The 17,754-nt window shown below is 43.2% G+C and overlaps 1 protein-coding gene and 1 non-coding gene across 4 annotated transcripts in view; both read right to left on the bottom strand.

Annotated features, from left to right (window-relative positions):
- The window catches only part of CAMK1D (calcium/calmodulin dependent protein kinase ID), a 507,262-nt gene that overhangs the window by 349,028 nt on the left and 140,480 nt on the right, over nt 1-17,754 (bottom strand). The gene's annotated exons all lie outside the window — the stretch shown is intronic.
- On the bottom strand, nt 4,365-4,493 carry LOC125920559 (U6atac minor spliceosomal RNA). Its single transcript, XR_007457136.1, has one exon. It is a non-coding gene; the product is annotated as a U6atac minor spliceosomal RNA (small nuclear RNA).

The following is a 17,754-nucleotide window of genomic DNA, read 5'->3' as shown; positions in this document are numbered from 1 at the left end:
ACTGACTTTTATTATTGTTTTGAGATATGTTTTAACTAGGTTTTCAGAGCCCAGCTCGGCATCTGAATCACATACTTCAAGTCATGGGTGAGAAAAAAAAAGAAAAAAAGAGTACACCAGGAACTTGGTAGCAAAAATGCCAGTAGCAACCTCAGACATGAGAAAACTGGTTGACAGAGATACAAAAGTGATGGCAGATTATGAATTTTATTTACTTAAAAAGGGCAACTTCTGAATATAAACATATGACCAAATTTACTAATAAATACTAATAAGCACCAACACATGATACATTTATATATATACAAATTATTCATATATATAACATATATAAATAATTCACATATATAAATATATTCATATATAAATATTTATATTAATATTTATATATGATAAACACATACAAGTATTAACAAAATAATACTTCGTTAGAGTTTATTTTCTTTCCCTAACCCAATCAGGCAGGAAATAAGTTTGCTGCTGACCTGAATTTCAGCCGCCATTTGCTCAATAGAATTTTGCCAAGAGATGGACCTTCTCCGGTGTGATGCTCACCACTTCTTCCCACCCCATTCCGAACATGCCTTGTCCACACTGGTGTTACGTGCTGGCCTCTGGGTTATTTTCACCAACATGAAAGGACCCCATTACCTTCGCTGGTTAGACACAAAAGCTCTTTGACTCCAACTGGCCGGTAGAGCCTGTTAGGTCTGTCCTCCAATCCATCTCCTATTGACTAACACAAGTGACACAGAAAGTGCATGTCATGAGCTCCAACACAATATACAGACATGAGCTCTCCATGTTTGTTGTCCTAGTGACTATCCTATTTTACACCCATTCTGTCGGACTGCCTTGACACTCCCACAAATACGGTTAAAAAACTCTTGACAGGCTAGATGTACAAACTGTCAATTCAGTAAAATATGCCCATAAAAAAGAATCCACTTATTTTTCATGAAATCAACAGAATGTGGGCTTTGGCAGAATGCTAAAACTGTTGTAACATACACTCGTCTTCTTTCGCTGACTCACCAAAGAGCCAAGGATCGTGCTGTGAGCAGAAGATGTAAGCAGTGTTGGCTGAGAATATTCAGGCAGAGTGGACACCAGAGAATAGTTTACTGTGTGCTTAGAAAACAAGGAGTTGCTTCCAAGAAAAGCTGTTCTTTGGTTTCTGTGATGAGCAACAAACTTCATCCTCCGCAGTTGTTGTGACAAAGCAACACAATCTCCACTCAATGTGGCTGGGCTTCTATTAGAAGCTTGCAGGGAGGGGCGCCTGGGTGGCTCAGTCAGTTAAGCATCCGACTTCGGCTCAGGTCATGATCTCATGGTTTGTGAGTTCGAGCCCAGCGTTGGGCTCTGTGCTGACAGCTCAGAGACCGGAGCCTGCTTCGGATTCTGTGTCTCCCCTCTCTCTGCTCCTCCCCTGCTCATGCTCTGTGTCTGTCTCTCAAAAATAAATAAAACGTGAAAACAATTTTTTTTTTTTAAAGAGAAGGTTGGGGAGGCCACAGTCATGGAGGGAGAACGCCCAAAGATTATGAGAAATTTCACAGGCTGCTGCACGGCATTTGGATATGCTTACTCTACAAACATCTCCCCAAACAGCAAAAGGCATCAGAGCATTGGCTCTGTCATCCTTTCTCACCTTTGCATCCCTGCCGTGTTTATTTCCTCTCCGGAAATGAATTTCAGAAAGAAAACACAACCTAGTGTGAGCACCAGATACATACCCTTACTGTTCCCAGATTCCTTGCATTACCCTGGAGCAAAGCTGCCCAATGCACCTCCCGGCCTTGCTATGCTGGTGATGGACTATGAGAATAGTCACACCATCAGGGAGCAGCTCCGGTGACTCCCACAGCCAAGCCCAGTGACGTCACACATCCCTGTAAGGCCAGGACAGGTGACAGAGCAGAAGAGCTCACGTGGTCACTCCTTCTCTTCTTCTTTACCTACCGAGAAGCAGAGACCACATCCTAGCGAGTTCGCCCTGAGATTCCCAGAGAGAGGAGAACTGGCCAAGTCTCAAAACGGCCAGCCCTCCAAGATGGCCCACGTCTCTCAAGCAATAGGCAACAGGGAAACACGCAGGCAAGCCCCCATCATCATCTTCAGCTTTTTGTGCATCCCCCAGGATGACAGTGGACCCCAGGGACCCGTGAGCTTCTCCTTACGTTCTGTAGATAGCACTTGGTTATGCTCATAAAATAAGGATCTGCATTACTCTCCTTTCTTTTTTTTTCACTCTTAAATCTGATTTCTGGTGCTTTCCTAACTAACTCACGAACCTACGACTGTTTGTGAATATGCTGGCTTCAGATAGGTCTGCATTTTCGACTTTGGCTGCCAGGAAAATTCCACACTCCCAACTCTGGCTGCCAGTCTGTGTTGTTATTCTGTCAAATTTGAGCAAGTTTTAAGTCACTGGGGAACTGGCGAGGTGAGAAGCACTTTGACCATGACATTTTCCTATGGCCTTTGATCTCTGTTTCTCAAGCTTCACCAAAATGTAATGAAACAGAAAGAAACAGAGAGAAAAAAAAAACTCTCCCTTTAAAAAATCACGTCATTGTAAAAACTTTAAAAAATAACCATATTAATATTTCATCTGCTTTAGAAACTCTGAAAGAGAAATATGCCAGTAAAAGACCAGATGAGAAAAAAATAATAAACAGCAGAGAAATGTTTCAAATGTCTACCTCATCTACTGTGGAAACATCATAGTATTTTCAGAAAATAATTGTCATGAAGATACTAGAACGTGAAGACCATGGTGGGGGAGGGTTCAATTTTCTATAGCTCATATGTCCCCGTATAGGGAAAATTTACATTTAACTGCTTTCTTTTCAAAAATTTTTTTAATGTTTTATTTATTTTTGAGACAGGGAGAGACATAGCATGAACAGGGGAGGATCAGAGAGAGGGAGACACAGAATCTGAAACAGGCTCCAGGCTCTGAGCTGTCAGCACAGAGCCCGACGCGGGGCTCGAACTCATGGACCGCAAGATCATGACCTCAGCCAAAGTCGGCTGCTTAACTGACTGAGCCACCCAGGAGCCCCTTACCTGCTTTCTGAATGGAAAAATAAATTAATAACAGGCTAGTCAGAGTAGTATCTTGTCTGTTCAATAACCTATGGTTACAGTCACAAATCATGGAGATAACATGATCCCCAATATAACCCCACCATTGTGAAAACAAAACTATAATGGTCAAATCAACTTTTTCTTTATTCACCTAAATTCTGGCCTCCTGCCCACATAGTAGTACACTGGGGGACCCATGACTGCTATAATGTGTTTATTTCTTTATTTGAAATTTAACTGAAGAGGTAATGAGAGACTATGGTAAAATGACATCCTGACTGCTGTAGTGCAAGAATAAAAATGAGAATTTACCCCACTTTCTTATCTTATGTACAAAAATACTGCCCACCAATGAGCCTTGAACATGCAGGAATATAGATCAGCAATTATCCTTCCTTGTGACCCCAACAGAGGCTGCCCTCACCTCCTTCCCTGGGCCTACCAGCGGGAGTCTTCTCTCCCTCACTGGTCATCTCCTTGTTGTCTGCCCCTTCAGGCAGCTCCAGGAAAGCTTGGACCTTAAGGCTCCCACCGACACCACCTAAGATAGTGGCTGGCACATCAGATTGGCAGACCGGTTCAATAAGCACCCATGACTGAGTGGCTGAACTTGAGAGCATCTGAGAAAGGAAATGGAGTGTATGATCTCACCCTTTTGTGATGCATTCAACCAGCTTCACTTTCTGCCACGTGCTCTTGGTCTAGTTCAATGTCAAGAGCGTGCCTGATCAGATTCATTTTTGTGGGTTGGTTGTCTTCTGCATGATTCCAAAAGTCAACACAAGATAAACAGATCCATGCAGAAGGAGCCATTCCTATGCCTACTCCCAGCCCTTACGTATCCCGTTGACTGCTACAGATCCCATTTCTATTTATGTCTTGTTTATCTTTCCAGTTTTTCTCTATGCAAATATAAGTAAATTCCCCTATATCTCTACCTTTCATACATAAAGGTAGCACAGTCTATACGCTGGCCTCCACCTTGTTTCTTTCACATGGCAATGTACCTGGACATCAGTCCACATCAGGACATACGTCATCGCTCTCTTCTAACAACCACACAGCATCCGCTGCACACATACACCACCCTTCGGCCCCTCCCTTATAGACGGATGTACATCTGGTGGCTTCTGGTGTTCTGGTGTTACACACATAGCTTCAACAGTAACCTTGTACAAGTGTCATCTCAGTACATGTGCAGCGGTGTGTGTGTAGGAAAGACTCCCGGAACAGGACATCTGTAATGTTTAACACACCGTAGGGTTGTTAAAAAAATGTTGTTAGGTGCCATGAAGAGGTGGTGATACCTTAAATGTATGCATGTGCTACAGACCATTAGAATTTTTGCATTCTTGTCAAGGGGACTGCTAACCTAATTCTTCACTTTCATAAAACACAGACCCTTTTCAATTTTAAATCAATGCAGCATCCCCATTGGTGGCTGGAGTTCAGTTTCCATGTTCTACTTCCATCCATCAATTTTCTAGGCTAAAAGATTTTCCCTCTAGTAATCTATTAGAGGAAAACAGGCCCTCTGAAAAAGCCTTGAAAGCCTAGTTAATATGGGTGGAATTAAATTTTTATAAGAGTATTCAGGGATTCTAAATCAGCAGCAAATAGTTTATTTTCATCACAATACCCAAAATGACATGGAAAGAAAAACATAAATGAATATTTAAGAATCTTATTCATTCCAATGCAGGGGACCCCCCAAAAGTAGTTGATATTCTCAAGAGTTTTTAGTAATCCATGGCTTTTTTCACAATGACAATCTAAAATTAGAGAATGATGCGTACTTGCAGAATTAATGAAAAGGTCCTTTTCCCACTCCTTCTAGAGAAGCCACAAGGAAACAGCATACTTTCACATGAGAATCTCGGCTCCCAGGAAATTGACTCTGTGGCTTAGAATATTTATTATAGTCAAGGAACACAAAAAGCAATGATGTGCTTTTGTTCCAGCACATACTTTACGAGACTATGCTCCTTTGTTTGTATATGTAGTTTTGTATGATCCCTTTAATATACTCTAAAACCATGTGTCATGGAAAATATGATATCCTCTCTGTGTGCGTGAATATAAACCAATTCTAGGGACAGTTAGTTACCTTAATCAATAACTCCTACTCCGTCCACCAAAGATATGCACAAGAATGTTTTTAGCTGCCTTATTCACTACAGCCCCAAGCTGGAAGTGATCAAACATCCACCAGGTGTAGAACGGCTATCTACATTTCATACAATGGAATCCTACACAGCAGTGAAAGAAAATGAACAATTTACACAGCATGAAGGAATCTCACCAAACTTAAGTAGGATTCCATGCATATGGAATTCAAATCAGGAAAAACTAATTTATGGTGACAGTGGTCAGAAGAGTGATTACCTTGGAGAAGGAGGGGCATTCTTCTCACTGGGGAAAAAGGATACCAGGGAGCCTTGGAGGGTTCTGGAAACATACTACATCTTGATCTAGGTGGTCCTTACAGGGGCTTAAAAATTCTGAGATTTGTTATTTTTACTATAGGTAAATTATATCTCAGCATCCTGAGCGGATCAGCTAGCATCCAGACCAAACAGTCCTCACTCCAAAAGCGCCCCACTAGAACCTCTTCTGTTATGTATATTTGAGTAAGATCAGATCCTCTACTAACTAGAAGAATGAATGTGAGGAACGATTTTTTTTTCCTTGATGAAATCGGTGATTTGTTAATTAGCGTGATGCACATCAAGAACGGGGTAAAATAGTTTAGACGGTCTCTATCCTTGAATAGATAGGGTATAAGGCTCCATCCGACAAGGCCCTTAGCCTGTATCCTTAGACTTGATCCCAAATGGTCCAGCCACTGGTTTCATCCCACCACCCTTCATCCCAAGTGGTGTTCAGAGCACCTAACAGGACACAGAGCTGGGACTTCAGGTGACAGAACAGGACATACGGACTAGACTCTGCCTGATTGCTAATACCCATTTGTTTCAGGGTCCAATGTCGAATTGGTTCTGAAACTTGCTTTCATTATAACCTGCTCGTGAGGCTGTAAGAGAACAGCTCATCCCCCCTCACCTACAACGTGCTGGTGGCTACCATTCCCAAACAACACCAGAGTATGACTGACCAGTCTGGTGTAGTCCCATTCTCAATAAGTCTGGAGACTGTTACGGCATGAAAATGTGCAGACATACGTGGTGGAGGGGGACGTATTTCCTTACAAACCAGCGGTGAGGAAAGCTGGATAAATGGGTATATGACAGCACAGCAATGCCCAGAGAAAAGCCAACCAGAAGGGAGGCAGGGAGAGGTTTCCAGCAGCACCCAAGACTTGTCCAGAGATAGAGGAGATATGATCAGATTTGTGCCTGACCCAAAATTAAACTAGATGAAAGACTCAGAATTCTAAAAGGTCATGACAGGCTAAGTTGGTGAACTAGATCTAACAAGATTAAATATACAACTGGGTGCACAAAAACTAACAACTCAGGACAAAAGAGGCACGGCTCAATAATAAAATGCACTACAGTCATACATTTAAAACTTTAGGGGTACTAAATAACAAATTCAGGTTCCAAATGAGTTAGATATATTTTGCGGTCACCAAAAATGTAATGTATATATTGTATTTCTAAAAAAAAAAAGAAAGTTTATTTTGAAAAGATGTAATGCCAATAGATATCTGTACATCAATGTTCATATCAGCATTAATCCCAAAACCCAAAAGGTGGAAACAACACAAGCGTCCATTAACAAATGAATGGATAAACAAAATGGGACATATCCACACAATGGAATATTATTCAGTCTTAAAAAGGAAAGAAATTCTGGGGCGCCTGGGTGGCTCAGTAGGTTAAGTGTCCAACTTCGGCTCAGGTCATGATCTCACAGTTCGTGGGTTCAAGCCCCGCATGGGGCTCCATGCAGACAGCTCGGAGCCTGGACTCTGCTTTGGATTCTGTGTCTCCTTCTCTCTCTGCCCCTCCACTGCTCATACTCTGTCTCTGTCTCTGTCTCTCTCTCTCAAAAATAAATAAACATTAAAAAATTAAAAAAAAAAAAAAAAAGGAAAGAAATTCTGATGCCTGGTACATCATGGATCAACCTTGCAGACATTATGCTGAGCAAAATAAGCCAGTCACAGAAAGACAAGAACTGCATGATTCCACTTATGTGAGGTGACTAGAGTAGTCTAATTCATAGACAGAAAGTACAGTGGTGGTTTCCCGGGGTGGTTAGTGGATGCAATTCCAATTGGGAAAGATGAAATTGTCCTGGAGATAGACGGTGGTGGCCCACTGCGAATGTATTTAATGTCACTGAACTGCACACCTAAGTGGCTAAAATAGTAATGTTTTGTTACATATGTTTTATTACAAATTTTTAAAGTCCGTAAAATGTAATGCGTTCTTCTGCTCCATTAATTTGAACGAAGGTTGTTGTCCTGCTCCATACTTAGCTCTCAGAACATACCCGACCACAAAGTACGGTTTCCATACCTTGTAAGAGGTACCTTATAAGGTACCTACCCAATCCACCTGGCCACCCAATCCACCTGCTCTACCGGCCCCTGGTTCCTCCTTGTCTATCACACCAACTTCTTGGGACCTGGATGGCTCATCTCCCTCCATGAGGGGACTGCTGGTCACTTGGGAAAGAGGGGGCTCCCAAAACAAGTGCTAGGTCAAGTCCCCAACGTCTCAGCCCTGGGACACAGGGGCAGAAGGCTGTCAGTCAGAGGAGCTGACTTCTGGAACACTCAGGACACCCTTCAGAGAAGCTTGGAATTCCTGTAGGTAATAATATTTCAGAAAGCCTTGGCTCTCCAACCCACTTCCTCTCTGCTTCCTTCCCAACACACACACACACACACACACACACACACACACACAGAGCCATCCTGAGTCTCCCAAATGCAAACAAGTGATTGGTGCATTCATTCATGCAACAAATATCCAGAGTTTGGGGGAAATTTTGAAGTTGAATTTTTTTTAAGATTTATCTATTCAGGAAGTGCATATCACATGAATGAAAGTATTTATTGAACAATACTATTATCAGAACTTGTCTCATTTCTCTCTCTCCTCTATTAATTAGTCTGTAGAGCCAAGACAGAGGGAAGGAGCCTACAAGGCACCCATGACAGTCGGTCCCAAGAGGAAGCTAACTGTAAGGGGTGTCCCTTTGTCTGTGGCTGTAGCTCCCTGTGTCCCCTCTCGCACCCTCCTCCCCAGGGCAGGAAGAAGGGTTGGATGCTCAGCCCCTTCTCCCTCCATCCCTGGGAGCCTTCTGGAAGCACACCTACAGCTTCTCTCCCTTAGGTCTGGGGAGGAGGCCCGCAGTGGGCACTGCCGCCTGATTTGCAGGTTCAGAATTAAGCTCTTTATCGGCACACACTGCAGCCAATTCCTCTTTTATCCACAAGAGTTCTCATTCTGGCCTCTACTTGCCTGACCCCTCAACCCTACTTCTCAACTGGTTCAGACCATAGGCCCTCAGAGCTCACACACATAACACAGTGGCCCCAGGGAAGTCTGGGGGGGGGGGGGGGCTAAGAAGCTGAGAAGTGGCTTCACCGGGACACCCACACAATGCAGAGAATGTGCCAACAGGCCAGTGACCCCTGACGCTGCAGCACCTGAGATCTGAGATGGGAGCTAGGCTCTCACTACGTGACTTTTTCACTCTTTTGTTCTGGAACAATGGGACTTTCCCTAGACAGGTAATCTGAGAGATCAGCATTTAGTCTCCCTGAATAAAACACTAGAGTCTCAGGTAACAAAACAAAAGGGAATCAGAAGGACGGCACAAGTCTTCCTCTTACAGGTAAACGGTATTATGAACATTTAGGGAGCACATCAAATGCAAGCCAGTCTGGGGCCGAAAACTCTGTCTCCCCTATGTAACCGGCATGAGTGCTGGGTCTGCCCAACCCAGTGTGACACACCCCTGACCGTCTCCACTGATTCCATGGGCCAAATACTTTCCACATTTCCATCTGGTCATGCTGAGAGCCATAGCTGGTGTCTATACATTGCGAACCCTCCTTCTCCAGGAACAAGAGAGAAATGAACTGAATCGGAGCAGCACTTGGTTAAAGGTATTAAAACACGAACACAGCCTGGAGACCATTTAGTCAGTACCACCCCTCACCACCCCCCCATATGAAGCGACTGTGATAACATAAATTCAGTGTATGACCTGACCATACCTGGGGAAACCTGAATGTGAACTGATGTTAGCAAATATTAAAGACGTATTATTAATTACATTAGTAATGGCAATGTTATTTTGGTTACATGGAGAAATTTCTTTTCTTCCTTTTTTCCTTCCTCTCTTTCCTGGGGGTCTGGGAGGGATGGAAAGCCTTATTCTAGGAGGGGTGGAATGTCAAGATATCTTTTTTTTTAATTGAGATATAACTGACCTATGACGCTAAGTTTACGGTGTACAATGTGTTGATTTGGTACACTTAGTTGCTGCAATATGATCACCACCGTCCTGTCAGCTGACACCCTCACTGTGTCACATAATTACCCCTGCTTTATGTGCTGAGAACATTTATGACCTAGTCTCTCAGCAACTTTCAAGTACATAATATAGAGCATTCACTCTCATCACCATGCTGTGCGTTAGATTCCCCAGAACTTATTCATCTTCTAAGTGAAAGTTTGAGTCCTTTGACCAACATCTCCCCAATCCTCTCACCCCATGGCCCTGGGAACCACCACACTACACTCTGCTTCTACAAGTTCGGCTTTTTTAGACTCCATGTGTAAGTCATATCCTACGTTACTTGTCTTTCTCTGACTTATCTCACTTAGCATAATGCCCTCGAGGTCCTTCCACATTGTTACAAACGGCAGGATTTCCTTCTTTCTCGTGGCTGAATAATAAATACTCCATTGAGCATATATACCGCATCTTATATATCCAATCACATGTTGACAGACACTTAGGTTACTTCCATGTCTTGGTTACTGTGAAATTCTGCAATAAGAGATCTTTAATTTACTTCAAAATATCTTAGCACTATTTACAAATGGAGTGAACTGAATGAATGAATAAATGAATGAACAAACGAACGAATGAACAGCTGGTCTGACCCTGAGCACACACAGCTGGTTAATGGTGGGGCTGGTTAATAGTCAGGTGTCCGTCCCCTAATGCTCCACAAAAGACCATTTGCCATGTTTTATATCCTCTACACCAGAGGAGCTACTCAAGGGCTCTCGGGCTCTGCCCACTCAGCTTTCGAGGGGCTCCATAGACTCCCGATGAGTGTGGCAAACTGAACTTTCATGAAAAAAGTTGCTACGCTGGCCTTCTTCTCTGATCCAAATGACCAAGTCATGGCCAAATAGTCATTAAACATTGGCCTGGGTGGACATTTGTTCCTAGTTTCCAAGACCACATCACTGTACCAAGAAACTCGATTCTTTCATAATGTAATAACATGACCTAACAGAATTAGTGTATAATCATACATAATAACCATGAACTGCTTACTCACTAAGTTCCAGGGACTGTGGAGCGCCTGGGTGGCTCAGTCGGTTAAGCATCCGACTCTTGATTTCACTCAGGTCATGATCTCACTGTCATGAGATCAAGCTCCAAGTCAGGTATGGAGATTCTTAAGTGCTTAAGATTCATTCTCTCTCTCTCTCTCTCTCTCTCTCTCTCTCTCTCTGCCCCTCCCCTACATGCACACACACTCACTCTCTCAAAAAGAAAAAAAAAAAAAAAAAAGACCACATACCAGGGACTCTTCTAAGCATTTGACAAGAGTGACCTCAGTTAATCACAACATCCAAAGAGATTATTGTCTCCATCATGTAGATGAAGTGAGTGGAGCACAGAGTTTAAGAAAACTGCCAAGCCCACAGAGCCCTGAGGGAGGCAATCAGCATTTTGGATGATTCTGCCATACCCTGTCCTTATGGCCACATGCCATTTCCTCAGAGTCACAACTAATGTTTTTCACTGAGAGAAAAGGTCCAGGGGTAATTCCTTCTCACTGTTGTCTTTAAAAATACTACAGAAGAATAAAAACCAAAAGTCAAAGAGAAAAATAACATCTGCCCCAGAGGCAAAAAAAAAAAAAGTCTGATGTCAAAAAAATCTTTGACTGTGTTCTCCTCATGCAAAATTCAAATCGTCTACATGCTGTCTAACTCTCTCCCCCAAACACACCTGGGCAAGAAATCCAGGTAGTTCTGCAATTTCTCATCTAGAAAACTATCTAGAGGCTGCCCAGGGGGCATCAGAGGTCTGAGGCTGCCCACTCAGCCTCTCCTCATGACAGGACAGAAAGCTGCCAGTCATTCCCTTTAAGGGCTGTGGGTGACCTTCTGCAGAAATGTCCACACACACACACACACATACACACACACAGAGGAAATAAAGGAGAATGCAGTCAACCTTCCAGTATCTTCATTACTCTCGGTACTGACAACGACGTTGAATGAGACGATAACTTCTTTAATATTGTGCCATCAAAGCTAAAATAAGGCACAAGACCAAAACAACTCAGATTCAAACAACTGATCCCAGAAAAAGGGAGGTGTCTTAGGATGAAGTGGGGAAACGTCCTGTTGGGGTGGTGCTCAGCTCTGTTCCAAACCGCCCCCCCAACCCATCCATTCACCCAATTATCCCAACAGGAATAAATTCATTGCAGAAGCCAGAATTCTCAACAGACGCCAAAGTCAAACGAAGATACAGCATACATAGCACCTGAAGGCATGGAGGAAAGGAAGCCTAAAAACCAGATCAGTGTGGACTGAGTGGTCTAAATCCAAAGGGTTCGGTGATTACTGGCATGGAGGTTGCCACACAGGGCTTTGATTACAAGAAGAGAAAGGATTTATAACGTGGCTCCTATCCCTACTTGTAAAAGCTGAGGTTCCTCAGGGACAAGCAGGAGGAATGACAAAGGTAACAATGGAGGCAAAGAAGCCATATTTCCTACTACAACAGAAATGAACACTGCTCTGTATGAAGGACAGGAGCCTCTCCCACAGAGGATCTTCCTTTCACTAGTTGAGAGCTTCTCGTTCCTCCCCCAAATTTATTATCGTTAAAATTAGGATCTGACATTTACCAACTGCCAACATGCCCATATCTGCTCTTATGGCTATACCATTAGTTCACCTCTGAACTGACTTTCAAAACATTGTTCACTTCGTTCCAGAAAACAATAGGAAAGGCACGAAGACAAAGAAGGCAATTGAAAGTTATACCAACAATAAAATAAAGTGGTGCGAACACTTTCTGCAGCTGTCAAAGGCACAGTTCACGGCTTTTACGTTAAAAAGACTGGGAGTCTTTCTTCTTCTTGTTATTACTGCAGACAGGGCAGATGTGACAACTGTAAACAGCAAGCCAGGAAAAGAAAAGATCTTGGGACAGTCTCCTGTCTAAAAATGTGTGTGACACTGTAAGATGATGATACTTTAAATACCCAAAGGAAAAAGCTGTCTACCCTGCAGCCCAAGCCCATCTTCCCCTTTCTGGCCCAGGTTTCTGAGCTCCGCATCTCACACTGGGGACAGCAAAGCGGACGTAGGAGCCAGAGGGATAACAGACGAAAGTAAGGTGAAGAAAGGAAGCTAAAACAAAAACGGCAGAATCGAAACTAGGCCTAACCAAACGGGAGTCGTGGAGAGTTCAAACCTCCAGGATGGTTTCATTACAGAACTCACATTACCTTATTTCGAAAATTCCCCTCCTTAAAGTCTCTGAGACCAGGGAATGGATGCTTCCATGGTTGTTCTCACACCCAATCATGTAGGCGCAACGCGTGGTTCCTGCCACCGTGAAGGCAATTACAAGACTATACGGTGACTACTAATTTCCATGCTTGTCTGCCCCCTCCCCTGCCATCGCAGGGCCCTCAAAACCGTGAGCGACAACATTTATCCATCTGTGTGTTTAACGGCAGCACCTGGCCCACAGTGGGCATCTGTCATCTCTGTCCCATAAATAGTGAACAGATCTTATAAACAGACAATTCCTGAGAAGACTTTCAGTTCATAAGTGCCCCTCCTACCAAAGCCAAAGTTTCATTATTGAGGGTTAATTTCTTGGGATCTGTTGTCCAGAGTCCTTAACAAAATAGATCTCTCTGAAAGGGGTGTCACTTTTTCTCAACTGCTGTGAGCTAATATATAAAGGGAGTAAAATAAAATGGCTAACAATTGAAGGGAAGGATGAGAAAGGAGAGAAATACTGAGACAGGAGACTAGGAAGGGAACTGAGAGAAAAAGGGAAGGTGGAAAGGAGGCAAAGAAATACCTCTCCTTCCTCAGAACTCAGCCTAGAATCTGCCATCACCACCTCGCTTCTCCTTATAAATGAAATACAGGAAACAGATTTTCACTTTTCCCAAAATGCTCAACAATGGCTCAATGTTCCTTTTTTATCTTTTTTTTTTCTTTTTTTTTTAATGTTTATTTTTGAGAGAGACAAGTGAGCTCAAGTCGGGGAAGGGCGGAGACAGAGGGGACAGAAGATCCGAAGCAGGCTCTGTGCTGACAGCGCATAGCCTGATGCAGAGCTTGAACCCACAGAATGTGACTTCGTGACCTGAGCCAAAGTCAGATGTTTAACCAACTGAGCCACCCAGGCGCCCCCTTTTTTTCTTTTCCTTGTTAGAAAAGAAAACAAAAGAAGAGAAAAGCACTCCACATATAAACTTCCACAATCTAAAAGAACAGATTGGGGGGGGGGGGGGGGGGTGGTGCTCAGTGTGGTGGGGCCTGGCTGGCTCAGTCAGTGCAGCAAGCAACTCTTGATCTCCAGGTTCTGAGTTCGAACCCCACATTGGGTGTATAGATTACTTAAAAATAAAATCTTTAAAAATAAATAAATGAAAGAGCAGAATGATTAGACTTTACACAAATGAAAACCCTGACGGTCAATACTCAAGTTCTGGTGGGGCAAACACAAGGTGACTATGACCGGAAGGGCTTTGCAGGTCCAAATGAATTAAGCCGTTAGGAAAATGAAGTTCCATTTCTGTATAATGTTTAAGGGGAACCAAAGTTTTAAGAAAGCAAACTCCTAGAATAACCCTTTGAGCCTATGGTTTAAATGGTATTGAGTTTTGGTCCATTCTAATTTATTTATAAGATCGGAAGAATTATTACTGCTGCAATTTTATCTCATCAAAGAGATTCTTTTTTAAATTTTTTTATGTTTTATTTTATTTTTGAGAGAGAGCACAAATGGGGAAGGGTCAGAGAGAGAGAGAGAGAGAGAGACACAGAATCCGAAGCAGGCTCCAGGCTCCAAGCTGTCGGCACAGAGCCTGACGTGGGGCTCAAACTCATGGATGGTGAGATCATGACCTGAACCGAAGTCGGTGCTTAACTAAGCCACCCAGGAGCCCCTCAAAGAGATTCTTGTTCATAAATTTAAAAATAAATTTGGGATTTCCATTTTTTTTCACCTTTGTGTGCAAGAAAATTCATTTTATACGATTTCCAATCCATTCTGTGCTCTGGAGACTTTACTGAGACAGACTTTTATCAAGTGCTTCTCAGGTGATGGGAGGGTTTTAGTTACTGTCTTTGAGTAGGATATATAAAGTTTAGACTGGGGCTGGGGGAGGATTTTGGCTCTTGTCACACAAATTAAACAAACCAACAAAAAAAACATGTACATACACGTATCCAAAAGGGCTAAAAGAACTATCAACAGGGGCGCCTGGGTGGCTCAGTCGGTTGAGCGTCCGACTTCGGCTCAGGTCATGATCTCACACTCCATGAGTTTGAGCCCCGCGTCAGGCTCTGTGCTGACAGCTCAGAGCCTAGAGCCTGCTTCGGATTCTGTGTCTCCCTCTCTTTCTCTGCCTCTCCCCTGCTCATGCTCTGTCTCTCTCTGTCTCAAAAATAAATACAAATATTAAAAAATTTTAAAAAAAGAACTATCAACAATAGCCAAATTATGGAAAGAGCTCATATGCCCATCGACTGATGAATAAAGAAGATGTGGTTTATATATACAATGGATTACTACCTGGCGATCAAAAAGAATGAAATCTTGGGGCGCCTGGGTGGCTCAGTCGGTTAAGCGGCCGACTTCAGCTCAGGTCACGATCTCGCGGTCCGTGAGTTCGAGCCCTGCATCGGGCTCTGGGCTGATGGCTCAGAGCCTGGAGCCTGCTTCCGATTCTGTGTCTCCCTCTCTCTCTGCCCCTCCCCCATTCAAGCTCTGTCTCTCTCTGTCTCAAAAATAAATAAAACGTAAAAAAAAAAATTAAAAAAAAAAAAAAGAACGAAATCTTGCCACTGGCAACAACGTGGATGGAACTAGAGTGTATTATGCTAAGTGAAATAAGTCACAGAAAGATAAATATCATATGATTTCCACTCATATGTGGAAATTAAGAAACACAACAGATGCACATAAGAAAGGGAAGGAAAAATAAGATAAAAACAGGGAGGCAAACCATGAGAGACTCTTAAATCTAGAGAACAAACTGAGGGGTGCTGGATGGGGGGTGGGGATGGGCATTAGGAGGGCACTTGTTGGGATAAGCACTGATATTGTATGTAAGTGATGAATCACTAAAATCTACTCTCGAAACTATTACTATATGTTAACTAACTTGGATTTAAGTAAGATTTTTTTTAAATAGAAAAAAATAAATTGAATACAAAGTAGATAGTCCTGGTGCTAAGGGCTATTAGACTAAGCTACAAATATATGGAAATGTTCAGCTGCTAAGAGTAAAAGTGCCCTCGGAAAAAAAGGGGGGGGCTGAAATATAACAAGAATGACAAGAGGGGGGAGAAAAACGTCAAGCAACCGATATACTAGTTTGTAAGTACCACGTGACCAAAGAGCAGCTCTTCTGAGGAGCAGCAAGAGATTGAACCCCAGGCCAGGGCAGCCCCAGCTCCACGAGTCACCAGATTTAAATTTCTTCTTAATGTTTATTTATTTTTCAGACAGAGACAGAGCATGCGCGGGGGAGGGGCAGAGAGAGAGGGAGACACAGAATCCGAAGCAGGCTCCAGGCTCCGAGCCGTCAGCCCAGAGCCTGACATGGGCTCAAACTCACAAACCATGAGATCATGACCTGAGCCAAAGTCAGGCTCAGGCTTCACCTGAGTTTAATCGACTGAGCCACCCAGGCACCCCAACCTACCACCAGATTTAAAGAGACGTGCTAGAAAGCAACACAGATCAGGCCACCAAATTCTGTCCTTTTTTTTTTTTTTTTTTTTTTGAAATAAAATTTCATCAGCCTCTCTGGTGACAAAGACACAGCAGAATAAACAAAGTAAGTCCTCGCCCCTCTCAGGGCTTAGGGACCGTCAGGTTCCAGTGCAAACTTCTCAGAAGTCCAGCTCTGAGATGCTCACACTGACCAGGCTAATAGAATGGGGGGGGGGGGGGGGGCGTGTAGAGAAAGCACCGGAAGAGCAAGCATCTACAGCCGTTATCACAACCAAGCCCTAAAATGCAGGCAAATAAAATGCACAATGTTTCTGTCCTATCAATCCAATCTCCATAGCTCAACTGAATGGTGAGAAAGCTTCCTGCAAACATAAAGGGATGCACATTTCACAGAATAATTTTGCAAACATGTGGCTCTCACTGTCTGGGCTCCAGTCAACACATGCACCATAGACAAACATGTTCAATAAGTATTAAACCACAACAAGCAACTATTCTGATCTCTGCGATGCATACAGCGTTTTTAGCTACAGAAAGCACCTGTCATAATAACTTCAAAAATGAATTGTGGAGAAGAAAAATCACTTTAGCTTGTGATACACAGAACAATAGTCCTCAGACAGCCAGGCACTGGGATGGGGATAATAGCTCCTGGTAGACACAGACAAGAGTGCCTGACATCTGTCCTGCCCAAACTACCACCTCCCACACATGGAGAGTGCATGGATCAGTTATAGTAACTGGGAGGGGAAGACAAGAAAGAATCCTGCAGCAGAAGGCTGAGATCTTGGGAAAATTCCGTGGAAAGCCAAAATCAAATAGAAGTATTATGCCTAAAAAAACCCCACAAACGATATAGTGCTATCCAAGGGTGTGGTTTGTATTTGGTGTCCAAAGACAAGTTTTCTTTACTCGTTGTTAAAGTCAAAATTGTTAACTATTCACTACCTGGTAGAATGGGACAAGGCAGGAAGGAAAGAGGTCCGCGTCATCTATGTTATGGAGACCAAATCGATCACATCTCTGCCACAACGCCTCAACCTTCAGAAGGAATGTTGAGAATTCTAAATCTGAAGGTTAATAATCCCTAGCATAACGCCAAAAATGTAGACCTACTACCCCTGGGTGAGAGGTCCGCAATTGTAGGCCAATTTCATTAAAATGTTTAACTCTGAGGGGCGCCTGGGTGGCTCAGTCAGTTGAGTGTCCAACTCTTGATTTCGGCTCAGGTCATGATCTCACAGTTTGTGCTGACAGTGCAGAGCCTGCTTGGGGATTCTCTGTCTCCCTCTCTCTCCGCCCCTCCCCCACTCATGCTCGCGCTCTCTCTCTCTCTCTCTCTCAAAATAAATATATAAACATTTTTTAAAAATGTTCAACTCTCAGATGAGTAAAGTGAATAGAAAAGGGGTCACAGCAGACAGGAATGTGACCATAAGGAAAAGACATGCCCTCGTCATGGAATAACTTTGGCTTAGAAAA

This window comes from Panthera uncia, chromosome B4 (assembly GCF_023721935.1).
Source record: "Panthera uncia isolate 11264 chromosome B4, Puncia_PCG_1.0, whole genome shotgun sequence".
In the NCBI taxonomy this organism is placed as follows: domain Eukaryota; kingdom Metazoa; phylum Chordata; class Mammalia; order Carnivora; family Felidae; genus Panthera; species Panthera uncia.
This window is presented reverse-complemented; position numbering and strand designations above follow the sequence as displayed.